Below are 14,197 nucleotides of genomic sequence, written 5' to 3' on the forward strand. Positions count from 1 at the left end.
CACTTGAAATATGTGTATCTTTTCATAATGAGGAAGATAAAGTATGGTTTTTATTTTAGAACTAGATAAAGGTATGCTAAATATTATTTAATAAAATAGGCAACGGAAGGTAGAAAATTATTGAAAAAGAAGAATAATAGGGCAATATTAGGAGATAGCCTAGTAGGTATTAATATATTATTTGATATTAATAATGTGAAATAAATGAATAAGCCAATCAATTAATTAAATCAAATTTTATAAAGGCTTAAAGAGGTAGGTCTCAATAAACACAGGGACATATATTGATCATAGTTATGAAGACTCAAGCATGAAAACATTATGAATTCTCCCAAAATTAATCTCTAAATTAAATACTACTTATATTACAATTTCAACATGTTTTTCATGCAAATTGACAAGGTGAATCTGATATGGGAGAGAAAATATCCAAGACTAGGCATTTTTTTAAAAGTAGAAAAAAACCCGGACATTTGCCCTACTCTATACCAAAACATATAAAAAGAGTTAATTGTAATTAAAACAGTATCAGTTGATTTATTGGCAAATGAATCAATGGGATGCAATAGAATCCCGAAAATGGACCATGTATAATCAAAATTTGATATAAATATATTATTTCAAATTAATCAGAAAAAGTTATGGGATAACTTTATATTTATTTTGAAAAAAATCTGTTTCTACTGCTCACCATTAAAAATTAAAGACAAGTGTATTAAAAACTTGCAAGAAGAACTTTTTTGTCTGACATCTAACTGAGGCTTCAGTGATAGCAACTGTCTCTGAACTTTATTATGCCGCCCAAGGATGACAAGATGTCAGAAAGTTAGCCAAGAGAGACAAAGACTCAGGGAACAAATATTGGGGTAAGGCCCAAAAGAAGGAGTGGTCGGTCCAAAGGCAAAGTTCTAGACAAGCTTAAACACCCAGTCTTGTTTGACATATGACAAACTGTGTAGGGAAGTTCCCAGCTATAAGCTTATAACCCCAGCTGTTGTCTCTGAGTGACTGATGATCTGAGGCTCCTTGGCCAGGGCAGCCCTTCAGGAGCTCCTTAGTAAAGGACTTATTAAACTAGTTTCAAAGCACAGAGCTCAGGTAATTCAAACCTTAAACAAGGGTGGGAATGCTGCAGCTGCTGGTGAAGATGCATGAACAACAGGTCCCAGCAACAATATATTTTGAAAAATGAAACTTTATTAAACCAAAAAAAAAAAACCTTGCAAAAAGAAAATATAGAATAATTAGTGCCTTGAGGTAAGGAAGGCTTTTATAAGTAAGCTGAAAATCAATTTTAAAAATAGACCATAAACGAAGTTAACACATAAGTGAAAAACTGAAAAAGTACATGCACTACATATAACAAAAGATTGGTATCTATATTGTACATTTTAAAAACTCCCTATTTCAGTAAGAAAAAGAAACCAATAGAAAAATGGGCAGGTATATGAACAGTCAATGTATAGAAATATATTTTACTTCATTAATAATCAAAAACATACAGAACAAAAATTAGGTGCTACTTTTTCACCACCAGATAGATGAGCTTTAAATATTTACTAACATAATTTGACAAGGGGGTGTGGAAATAGGCATTCACACACAGCAGAGAGAGTGATGTGGCCTCATCTATTAAAATTTAAAATGTTTATAGTCATCGGTTTGTTTCTTAGTAGATATCAGAGAAATATGCACAAGAAGCATTTGCAAAGATATTCACTGAATGTGGTTGTTTGAAAGACTGAGAAACATTTTTTGTTTTATCAGTAGGGGAATATCTAAACATAGAGTACTGTTGACATGTAAATATATCTATTGTGTATTGAGCAAAAAGAATACATTTAAGTAAGAATAAATAATATGATATAATATTTGTTTTAAATGCATATGTATTCTCTGTGATTTCATAATTGTGTGTATAGGTAAAAGGTTGGAGGAGTCTATACCAAACTGGTAGCATTGGCTGTCTTAGGAGATATGCCTTGGACTGGGAAGGTAAGTAGTCAAGGGAGATTTCAGCTTCATCAAAATAAATCCTCTCATTTTTCTGCAATGCTGGCCCTAAGTTATGATGCATCCATGGAGGTTTATCTTTACACTTTTATTTTCACTGCCCAGTTCAAGGGGACAAATTGTCCCTTTTGGCAAAACTGTACTTTAGGTCCTCCTTGATATCAGTAGGCACATGTTTTGGCAAGTCAACTTGGTAGAAGCCCCCAGGGCTGACGAAGAAAGTCTTCCTGGAATGTGTCTTCCCCTGCAGCTCTTGCTCTAACAGGAGAAGCCCAGAAATAACTTTCTCTAAAGTTTCTCTACTAGGGGATCTTCTCATGAGACTGTTGTGTCTGATCTGTGCCACATCCTCCCAGGAGGCTTTTTGTTTAAGGAAAACTAGCACTAACATAAAACTAGATATTTTGGGGAAGTTTGAACATGAGATAATGCCACATAGTTAAGGTTATAACATGTATTTGCTGTTAAATTTATTGGTACACCTCTGAGGATAATCTGTGCTTTCAAAAGTGAATTTTTGGAAATGGGAATGTGGGGAATCTATTTTTTTTCCTACCTTCACCTTGTGGTTCTCTGTGGCCAAATAAGTGCTTTGGGAACATTCAGTGTAGGTCTGAGCCTTTGAAGGCCATGTATTTGTACCCTGTAGATCTTGGGAGGATCACTATTCAGAGATCTCGTTTTAGGGGATTCAAATAGCCATGATCTCTGGTCTTAGAAGATAATTTTCATACTTCTTAAATGTCCTCGCTTTTTGTTCTGTGCCTAAGTTCATCAGGTGGTTGCAGTTACTTGGAAGGAATATGTGAAGATAGTTGTTCATTTGGAGTAATTGATGGTGACTGGGAAAATGGCTATATAGAGAATCCATGTGAACCCTGAAAACCTTAAGTGTCTGACCTATGGACACAAGCTGTTGAGATGGGTTTGAGTCAATCTGTGATGTGTTCTGCTCCAGGCTCTTAATTCGCGTCATAATTGAACACCTTGAATTTTCCAGATTAGTGCTTCAGTTCCTAACTTTGCTGTATTAGCAGAGACCTGATTTTCATAGTAGAAAATCTCTTATTTATTGGTGAACCCAATTTAAAATGTCAGAAAGGACATTGTTTAATTTTTGGAGTCCTTAATGCACCTATGAAAGATGAGTAACATTGTATTCATTGAAATTTTTGGTGTTTTTAATACACAAAATAACACATATGCATCCATTATAATTTATATTAGACCCAGGTTATATATTATGTCAGAGATGTTTAATGATGGTGAAATTTCAAATAATTTGTTATTTAAAATGGTCTGATGACTGACAACACTACTCCGAGGGGCCATTTTATGTTTAGTGGAAATTGAAATGCATGAGGTGAGAATAGCCCCCTTCTTGTTTCTTAAAGTTTCACAACTGAAGTGGTGAAGATTAAAAACTTGGTAAGGAAAAGATGTTTTTGTGCTTTAATTTATCACAAACATTAATTATTCTCTCATCTTTATGCTGACAGTAGCTTGTCTCTGTTTTGTTGTTCTCCTATACTTTCCTCTTATTTTGCTTGGGCTTTTATAATGTACAGTACTTATGACTGGATGCTGTGTGGAGAGCATGGATGTTGGTATTAAGTAGACTGAACTTCAAAGCCTAGCCTGGCCACTTACTAGTTTACTTGTTGTGTGACCTTGGACAAATTTCTTAATGTCTTTGTTCAGTAATAGAATGTGTCATGTATAGTGCAAAGATCTTATAATTACAGAAAATTTTATTTGTACCCTAATGGGTACACATATATGTGTGACTGTGTATGTATGTATTTACCTGTGCTTGCAATACAGTAATGCTCTATAAAAGGTGAATTTGTTCAGTGTAGTATATTAAATTTTTTCATGTGCACATTTGTCTCTACCATTGGGCTCTAATCTTCAAAGAGCATTAACAATGTATTATTTATTTTGTATTCTCTACACAGTACTCAGTGTAATGATTTGCACAAATGAAGCACCCTTTAAATGTTGGACTGAATTATCGATTTTTTTCTATAAGACTAGGTTTTTTTCAAGAACCAAAATCTAAAATCTATGCATGTAGGTGCTTGTGAATTAATTTTCAAAAAGAGAACACTTTGATGTAATAGCATCTTTTACTTTTCTAAAAAAAAAAAAATCAATTTTTAGCCTTAAGTTACCTGTCTACCTTTTGTGACTTTTGGGCCAGATCAGAGGCTGGAAATCAAATGGATGACAAGAAAACACAATGCACAGAACTTCTCTAGAGGGAGCCTCAGCCATCTTGGCACTCTAATGTTTGCAATTTTTCGGTTTTGCTTCATCTGTAAGTGATTCTGTTTCAGAGACCAGGAAGAGAGAAGTTAAAGGTCAGGGGAGTCCAGTTCACTGGGGTAGTTTGTAATAATCAGAAGAACAGAGAAAGCTGAGGGAAGCCTAAGGTCTTCCTGTCCTGACTCGATGCACCATATGGAAATCAATTTGTCCTATTAATAAAGGGGTTTGGGAGTGGTGTAGGGAAGAACCCAAAGAAAAATAAATTTACTTCAAAATTGCAGTGAGGAAAAGGAAAGCTGAAATGCAAAGCTGACAAATGCCAATAATAATTTGCATTTGTCCTCAGCTTGTGTTTTAAACCTTTCAATCATTTATTTATTTTTATTTTTATTTTTTTATCATGTTTTCATTAGAAAGTAGGTATACGTAATTATACTTATAATAGTTTATTTCACCTAGAGAACTGTTTTAGTTGTATTTCTATAATTTTAGACATAGATATTTATTATTGATAAAGATATATAGCAAATAAATTGGATAAGGTATCCCTAAAATAACTTTTTGAATCTAATTCTTCCAAATCATTTTTCTCTTGGAGCCATCATATTTACATTCCTTCAGAAGATATTCTGTGTACAATCGAGTTGCAGAATTTTTACAAATCTTTCATTATTGTCAGTTGGAATTTTTTTTTCCAAGATGTAACTGTCATTCTACAGATTTTGATGATGATACTTTACCAGGCCCAAAATTTTCATCAGGCTATTCAAACAACAACCAGTATTCATGTTCCTTCTTCACATGGTTCTAATGACTGAAACGTAAGGGTTTGTTTGCATTTGTTCATTTGTGACAAGAAAAGTGCTCTAGTTTATGCATATACAAGCAAAGCAATTTAAAAATGGCTGCCCCTAGATAAGAGCAAGGAGAATTCAGAGATGTTAAAATGAAAGGTCTTCAAACGGACTATGCATGTCATACCACATGTCATTAATTTTAAGAACCCAAAATATCACATGTTAAAACACAAGTAGATAAGGGAATATTTCAACGATTTAAAGAATGATCTAGGCAAGGGTGTTTTTATGCTGTTTTTCTAATGCTCTTTATTCTTTACTGGTGTAAAGACCTCACTGATGTGAACATTCACCCACCAGAGATAATTTATGGCAATCCCAGCAGCTTCATTGCCTAGGTAACACCACATCAATGTTACATTACCGTACCTTGTTCATGAGGTTACAGTGGCAAGAAGGAGAAAGTTCTGGCTTCTTATTTATGCACAGGTGGTAAAAGTAGTCCTGAATCTTTCTAATACACACACACACACGCACACACACACGCACATGCACACACACACACACTTATATGTAATATAGCATATTATCTATATTATATGTAAATGATGTAAATGTAAATGAAAATAGTCTTTAAAGTATGGTTTCTTAATTTTCCAGGGAAAATATTCTTCTTTCAAAACATATCTTCTGTAAAACAGAAATGAGTATTGTAGCCAAGAGCAATACATTTTATTCATTCATTCAACAACTATTTTGGAGTGTCTACTATGTTCCAGATACTATGCTAAGGAAATAGCATTGAACAAGCAGTGATTTTACAGAGCTGATATCTTAGCAAAGGAAAATAATAAGAATGGTAATAATATTAATAACAATATTAACAATAATAATAATAAATTATAACTAATATTTTCAGGTTATACCCAGGGCACCCAAGACAATCTAACAGGGTAGGGATGGAAGGCTTTTCTGACAAAAAATTTAAGTTCTTTTATTTTTGCTTTGGAAGCTTTAAGACAGCAGAAGAACATGATTAAATTTGCACTTCATAAGATCATCTTAAGGAAAATGAATTGGGTTTGGGGATGGGGTCACACAAGGTGAAGGTAGAATTTTTCCCAGCTCTTTGGTGGGAGTCTTCTTGAAGCTCAAATCCTTTGCAGCAGGGAAAAACACATCTAGGCACTCTGGAAATGCATTCCAGGGCTGATTATGCATATGTGAGTCTACATGTAGCAGTGTAGGAAGCAGGGTGGTTGTCAGAGCTAGCTAAACCTGGGTCCATGGAGAGACATTGGTTCATTGCTAGGCAGGTTGGATGGAGAAGGTCCAATAGAGTGATCAGGTGTTAGGAGCTCTTGTGTGGTCCCCTCCCTGTGGCAGTATGCCTCTCCTGACTGGTCCAGGTTTTGACTTGTGATCAGTTTAGACCTTGACTGATCACAAGTCTAAACCTGGACCAGTCAGGAGAGGCATACTGCCACGGTATAACTTCTTCCATAGGAGGCTTTGCCTTTAATTTTGCTGTTTTGGCTTATGATCCCTAATTCTCTGAACAGGCTTCCAAGCCATTTGTCAGTGGTAGAAATTTTTCTTTCTGAAATCAGCTTTCTAAATGAAGCTTTAGGATTTATAAAATATTGACAAATGGCAATATATCTGAGAAAAACTTAAGAGAAAGTTATGTAAAATAAAAATCAAAACTTTTTTATTGAGTTAGAAGTCTAGATGTTAATAAATAAAATAATCTCACTAGTTATTCTCACCTCGCCCCCCATTTTTAAATTCGTGTGTACCTTATAAGCTCTTCATTATGTCACATTGAATCTGGCTAGAGACCATTCGTCAACTGTAGATTAACTGCTACACTGCAGATGGGCAATTCGTTTCCTGGTCTTGCATGGACCATAGCACATGCATGACTGGACAGCTGTTGCATGACTTCATGCCTAATCCTCTATATGTGGATAGTATAAAAAAAATGATAAAGGCAGCAGAAGGCCACTTCATTCCAGGAATGTCCTAATACTTCAGGTTGAAATGATCATTGAAATGAGTTGCTTCTAGTCTTAAAATATAGCATAATTTAGATATTCTGAAATTCAACTCTAAATGTTAAGCCAGACTTAGGACTCATCACTGAGTGTATACCAAATGCTTAAAAGGTTCTTGCTTTGCTTTATAGCTTTTGAAGATCTTCGATACTCAGAATCACAAAGAATTATACTCTAAGTAATCACAGATGTGCTATGAGTGAATGGTTTCTCATTACACTGTACAGTTAGATTTGGCTTTTTCTTTTTTCTTTTTGAAACTCCTTTGGACTTTTTTCTTGTTTCCTTTTTTGCTATTTCCACATTTATTGATAACTGATACATGATATATGAACACGTGAGCTTTTTTTCTGCATATATTATATGCTCATATTTTCCTTCTTTCAAGTTTTAGTGTTAATTCTTTCAGTAAAAGCTGTTTTTATTTTTAACTAAATTATAGTCCCTATATTTTCCTTTTGATAATCGTTTATAACTAATGAAGAAAGTTATAAAGCTTTCAACGAAATACATTTGAAATTATTAGAGTTTTGAAAACTACATATGTAAAATTTCTTGGTGAGAATTTTTATCTGATATAGATTGAGTGATTTCATAAAAAGCAAACTTCTACTTAAATCCATCAACCCATCTTTTTTTCTTCATACTTTAATTTACTTATTATTCCATGACAAACTATCAAGGTGTCTGGACAATTTATTATAATATTTGGTTTTCAGTAGTTATAATTTGTTTTCGCATGGTAAACATAACATATAGATTTTTTGGCATAATCGTCACACAGGGTTTTTATATTATATAATGGATGTCTTTGGAAAAATAAGTACGTATCATTTTTGAAGAGAAAACCATTTGTAAAATATACTAGGAATATATTTAGAGCAATGCTGCAGCAAAATCGTTTGCAAAGTAAAGAATATTCATACCGTGAAACTATCTATCATTTACGTTTTGCCTTTCTGGATTCTTCTACGTTAGGATTTTCATAAAACATTTTCTCTCTAATCCTTGCACGTAGGATCAGAGATAAAATACCTCTCTCCTCCATCTCCTGTCTTCAGTATGCTGCTCTTTAGTAGCATCTTTACCCATTTCAGCATCTGGTAAAGCAGCCTGCAAACAAGGAAGTATCTCCTGCAGGGAATATAATTTTTGGCCTTCTTTGTAAAGAGGATTTCAGAAGAAGCCAGGCCTGCTTATGAGTTCCTTATCCGTTTTAATATCACCTTTACTGAATTGACTCAGGGTCATCTTTACATTTATTTTCAAAGGAATTATAATCTGCTGTGCTTTATTTGTGGTTTCTGAGCATAGATTCCCTGTCTTCTACACTCATCTCTTAATATTATTTTCTCTGAGCCAGTCTGTCTAGCCCAGTCTTGAGCATAAATAGCTCCAAGTTTGCATTTCTTGAGCACCGATGCCCTGCTATTGCTGGGTGATGTGGAATCCTTTCTTATTTGAGCATGAGAAGCCCATAACGATTGGTGCCACAGATCCTCACATTCTTGATCAGTTCCACCTGCCAATAAACAGTAAAGCCAGCACAGCTTCTCTTCTGTGTGGGTTTTCTGCTTTATGGGTAATAAAACTGTCCTTGGTGTGATTTAGGAATCCCTTTGATGCCTGAGAGTTTACTGTATCGGTATTTCAGGGGTGTTGGCAGCCACTAGTGAGACTTCACTACTGGCATCCCTGAACTGTGGCAGTGAGGTCGTTTGGGTAAATTGAGGGGGGGAACACAGCTGGTCACACATTTTCTGAAATTTAGATTCATCAAGGGAAAATTTAGAAATGGTCTCGTTGAAACAAGCAAGGCCAAGGGTGTTAGATTTCTTTCAAACATAGAGAAAGGAAAGAAAGAAGGAAGGAAAGGGTGTGAGAAAGATAGAGAGAGAGAGAGGGAGAGAGACAATGCAATGTAATTTTATGAACTCCATGAAAATTCCAAATTGTTTATTTGCAATGGCATTTTGTTAAAACAAAACCTTTCTCCTAGTCTGCAAGTTACAGAAATGAAGCTGAGCTAATTCTTAGCTATTCTATATTGAATTAGATAGTAAGTAAAAGTGCTCTATGCAGATTTCAGGGAAGAGAGAAGTGTTAATAAGAACATTTTCTCTCAGCCCTTTTCCAGCTCCAAGTTTGAGGTCTTTTTATTTTCAGTGTAGAGTTTTGGTAATGTGTTAATGTTTCTTGAGACAGTGGTCATTTTTGTTTTTATTTTTATTTTTTCCGACCAATTTGTGTAGGATATTCAAAGTGGGAAAGACTAAATGTTGTAGGGTAACTCATGTCAGATCAAGAGACAAGAAACTGAGGCATCTACAAAAAGTGAATGCTTTGTGAACTTGGGAAGTTCTTGGTTGACACTATTGATTTTGAAGTATTTCAACCAAATTAATAACTTAAAATTGGAACTCCTTTGGACTTTGAAATAGTTTTGTTATGGACTTTGAAATAGTTTTATTAATAACTTAAAATTGGAACTCCTATGGACTTTGAAATAGTTTTATTAATAACTTAAAATTGGAACTCCTTTGGACTTTGAAATAGTTTTGCCCTTCTTTGTATTAGTATTACCTATTATTGTCTTTGACTAATTATTCTGGTCACTTTTTGAATGCCATCGGACTTATCATTACTATCATTATCACATTTTAATATGCAATATTAATTGGCTACAGTTTAAAGAGCATAGGGAAAATTCACACCCTTTCCTTCCTTCTTTCTTTCCTTTCTCTATGTAAGTACTTAGTGCTCAAGTTATATAACAAATATAGTTACTGGCATCATCTATCTATGTTTTTAAAGATCCAAATTTTCTCCTAAAGTACTTGCCTTTTAAATCAGTTAGCACCTCAATGTATATTTTAAAAGTATTTGTTTAGTTTAAAAAAATCTCACGTAAAGATTTATTAATCCATTTTTGCAGAGAGTAAAACAAGCTACCGGAGACAGTACTATATGTTAAGAATGAGCAGAGTCCATGTGTGTGTGTGTTTGTGTCTGTGTGTGAAAGACCATCAGCAAACATGTACTGAGCACCTATTATGCATGTGCTAGGTGCTACAATAAATACTGGGGCTACAAGAATGAATAAAGCAGAGTCCCTATCCTTGAGAATGATATAGTGTGATGGGGTGATAGATTTTCAAATAAAAATTATAATAGAAAGTGATGGAACTAAAATAGAAGCTAATTTTGCCTAGGGGAGCTGAGAAAGGCTCCCCAAGAAGTAGCTTTTGAATTGTTTTGAGTGATGAACTAGAGTTTGGTAAGAGCTATGCCGAGAAGAATATTGCAGTTAAAGAGAGAAATCTGAAAAGGCATCAAGGAGTGAAAGTACATGACCTGTCTGGGAAGAGCTGGAGTATGGAAGAGAAAGACCAGAATCAAGAAATGTAATTCCTTCTCTCTGCTTAATTTTTACCTATTAGCTGCTCTGACAAAAACGTGTATGAGGGAGCAGGTTGACATTGGTGTTCAGTGTTCAAATGCAGATAATTGAAAGTATTTTAGAATGGAAGAGTGAAAAATAGAGCAATTCTAAACCAAAATTATAAGGCCTCCAGGCAGTACCTCATGACCACTTAGCTAATTCTTCCAGGCTTCTAATGTCTGATCATCTGAATTCTTTATTAATGTATGCATTTATTCATAGTGGACACCTAGTCTTTTTTAAAATATTCAAAATAATAAAGATTTTGGTAGCCTTACACTATTTGATCACAATTAATATAGGAATTTCTTACATTTATATAAAGTCAACATTTCTAGCCGGTTTTAAAGTAGATAACAACTGAGACATTGAAAAAATTGGTTTTCTCTAAACCCTGAGAGAGAGGAAAAAGACTTTGTTTTACTTTGGGTTTTGTCTCCGTCTCCATGAATTAGTATTTACATTTTGTCTTATGTGTTTTCCATGGAAATAAAATTTATTCAAATACTAATAAATTAGTGTGCCATCCTAACCGAAGCTTGGCAAGTAAGAGATGCTCCGTTACCTTCCCCACATTCTGCACGCTTACCTCTTTCACTCTTTCACAGAAAGAGAAATGTCAAAATTGCGTTTGAAATGCTTACATTTTTAAACTTAAAATAACATGGAGTAAGACTTTTGGTTTAGGAAGTGATGTGAGAAACCACTGAGAATACCTTGCTGGACTATTAGAAGTCTCTTGTTTCCTGCAGATGTGTAATTTTTGGTGGAAAACTTAAATATTTTAGCCTGTATTATATTGTAGGAAGATTGCTTATAAAAAAAAAATAGAAAATTATTCAGCCTTAGAAAAGCAGACAATCCTGTCATATGATACAACATGGATGAACTTAGAGAACACTATGCTAAGTAAAACAAGACAATCACAAAAAACGAGTACTGTGTAATTCTACTTACGTGAGGTATCTAAAGTTGTCAGATTCTTAGAAACAGAAAGTAGAATGATAGTTGCCAGGGGTTGGAGGAAGGGTTGGAAAAAGGAGCTTTTTAATGGGTACAGAGTTTGTTTTGCAAGATGAGAAAGTTCTAGAGATCTTGTACAACAATGTGCATATAGTTAACACTTCTGTACAATACTCTTAAAATTGGTTAAGATGATAAATTTTCTTTTAATGTGTTTTTACTATGATACAAAAAGCAACAAAACAAAAATAAAAGGTATTAATGCTACTATAAAGATTCACATTAAAAAGAATAAATTTCAAAATACAGTTATTTAAATTCTTGTAGAGTAGACATATTTTTGAGGCTACGTCTGGGCACATACATTTTTATTTAAGTCAGTTAAAATTAGTTAATTAAAGATAAAATTTGTGAGATTATACATAATATGAAACCTTTGTTTTTCCATTTTACAGTTGAGTAAAACTTGGAGATATTATTTCTTGCCTTTGGGCAGGTAACCATTTTCTTCCCCTGGAATTACACTTTGTTGTTCCTGTCGTTATTTTGTGCACAAAAAAGGCTTATCCTAGCTGCTTTGCATTGTTGCTAGCTGGATGGGAAAAACCTGGAGTGAAGCACCATAATGACTCTGGGACTCTGAGAAGCTCTGAGCCTATCCCTGAGCAATGGTTCTTACTGCATGATTTCACAGCAAGGAGAAACTGTAGGTAAATAGATGGTGATGAGAACAGATACCATGATTCGTTTGTCTGTTTGTTTTCAATTAGGGGATTGGGCTTGTTACAACCAGAGTTGCCATTGTGATTGCACGGGCTGTAGGATTTCTTGAGCCTTTGGCAGCATCCTTGAGATTGGTAGGGGTGATGAGGTGTTGAATTGAATTTAAGATAGTGTATCCGAAAGAGTTATCAGTCAACCATTTCCAAACTGTCGTTCTTTCCCTACACTCTTTGGATTATCTCAGATATATCAATAGCACTAAAGCAGATAGGAAACACTTCTCTACCTCTTTTCAGAACTCTAGCTTCATCTTTAGGCAATTGTAACCAACTACGGGGATGGCTTCAGAAATGCCTAGCAACTGGCTAATGCCTGTAATTCAAATGTAAAATTGTATATAGTTCATAATGGCAAGGCCATGCTATCAGGAAGCCTAGTTGTTAAACTTTGGTTAACTTGTTTAAATACTCTAAGACTCAGTTTCTTCATGTGTAAAAGTGATACAATAACATTTAATATTGGGATTATAAAGATTAAATGATTTTATTTTGCACATTACACATAGTAGTAAGCTCTCAATGATAGCCGCAATAAAAAGGAGTAATTATTGTGGTAGTTAGAACTCCTTTATTATAACACTGCAGAAAGTATTTATCTTTCCAACATTGTAGTTTGACCAGTGTCACCCTGGGGAAAATCAGTATAGAATTCATTTTTCTCATATCTTCCTCTAGCAATAGCAGGTAAGGAACTGTCCAGAATAAAAGTTACTCTTTATATGAATCAAGGATCAGTTCGTCATTTCTCATGACTCATCGAGTAAATCACTTGAGAAAATCCCATGTTATTATGTCTTCCACTGGAAAAGATAGAAAAGATTGAGTGTTTTTTCTATCATTTTACATTTTAGGCAAATTCTTAAATGCATCCAAGTACTGTGAATAAGATTCATGGTAAATAACCAATTTCCTAACAGATTGTTTCAGTCATTTTAGTTTCCCTAATTTGTTCTCACAGTGAGTTCTAAAAGCTTTGCCTTTACATATGGGACCAGAGTGTGAATACTTTAAATGCCTTGTGAGTTTATACAGAGATTCTAGGCTGCAAGTTGCTAGCTAGCATGCCTCTGTCTCTTAAAGCCATCGGCACCTGTAAGAACTAGTCAGAGTATTTCTGTAAGTGACTCCTTTCACGCTGTCAGTAACTGCTACAAGATCTTCTGCAAAACATTTTTTCTTTCTGAATTATGATTTTTAATACCCTTGTAAGGTCAAAAATGTTATCCTATGGATGTAGTGTTTGTTTGTTTGTTTTTTAACCAATACTTTCAGAAGATAGTCATGAATATGTGGTGATTTCGATCCTGAACAGTTTGACAAAATACTTATTTGATAAGCGCTATTTACATATAAATAGAGGAAAAAGGGTAAATAGTGTTTGTTAAACTATATCAACATTTGGTAAACTCTCCAGGTTAAGGGCAAGATAGCCTGGGAACCAATTAATAAAACTTGAGAGACATTAGATTATGTGATGTCATTTTTTCCCCAATTGGTCCCCTATTACAAAATCTGGTGTATTATGACCCTGGCTTCACTTTCTTCTTTCTCAGCTGTCCACCATTTCAGGCACATGACTTAGGTCCTCAGAGCTTTTTTAAGGCCCTTTGAAAATATTTGAGTTTAAAAACAAATGATGCACTCCAAAATCTGAAAAATAAAACCGTAAAACTATCGATAAATGTTTAATTAAATGTCTACAGAACATAACATTAAGTCAACTTCATTAGTTGTTAAAATTAGTATTCATAAAATTTTCGTGACATTTGGAAGAAGTCTGTAGTTTAGATTTCCCTTTTTGTAAAAATTTCTGAATATGCAAGATGCTTGTTATAAAATGTAACCAATCATAAATACACTGAGTTGCCTGGC

General features: G+C 34.2%; 1 long non-coding RNA gene and 1 pseudogene across 2 annotated transcripts in view; both read left to right on the forward strand.

Annotated features, from left to right (window-relative positions):
* The window catches only part of LOC120604988 (uncharacterized), a 254,697-nt gene that overhangs the window by 31,615 nt on the left and 208,885 nt on the right, over positions 1 to 14,197 (forward strand). The gene's annotated exons all lie outside the window — the stretch shown is intronic.
* LOC120604987 (40S ribosomal protein S25-like) lies at positions 795 to 1,163 on the forward strand (annotated as a pseudogene).

This window comes from Pteropus medius, unplaced genomic scaffold, assembly GCF_902729225.1.
Source record: "Pteropus medius unplaced genomic scaffold, Ma_sr-lr_union100, whole genome shotgun sequence".
Lineage (NCBI taxonomy): Eukaryota > Metazoa > Chordata > Mammalia > Chiroptera > Pteropodidae > Pteropus > Pteropus medius.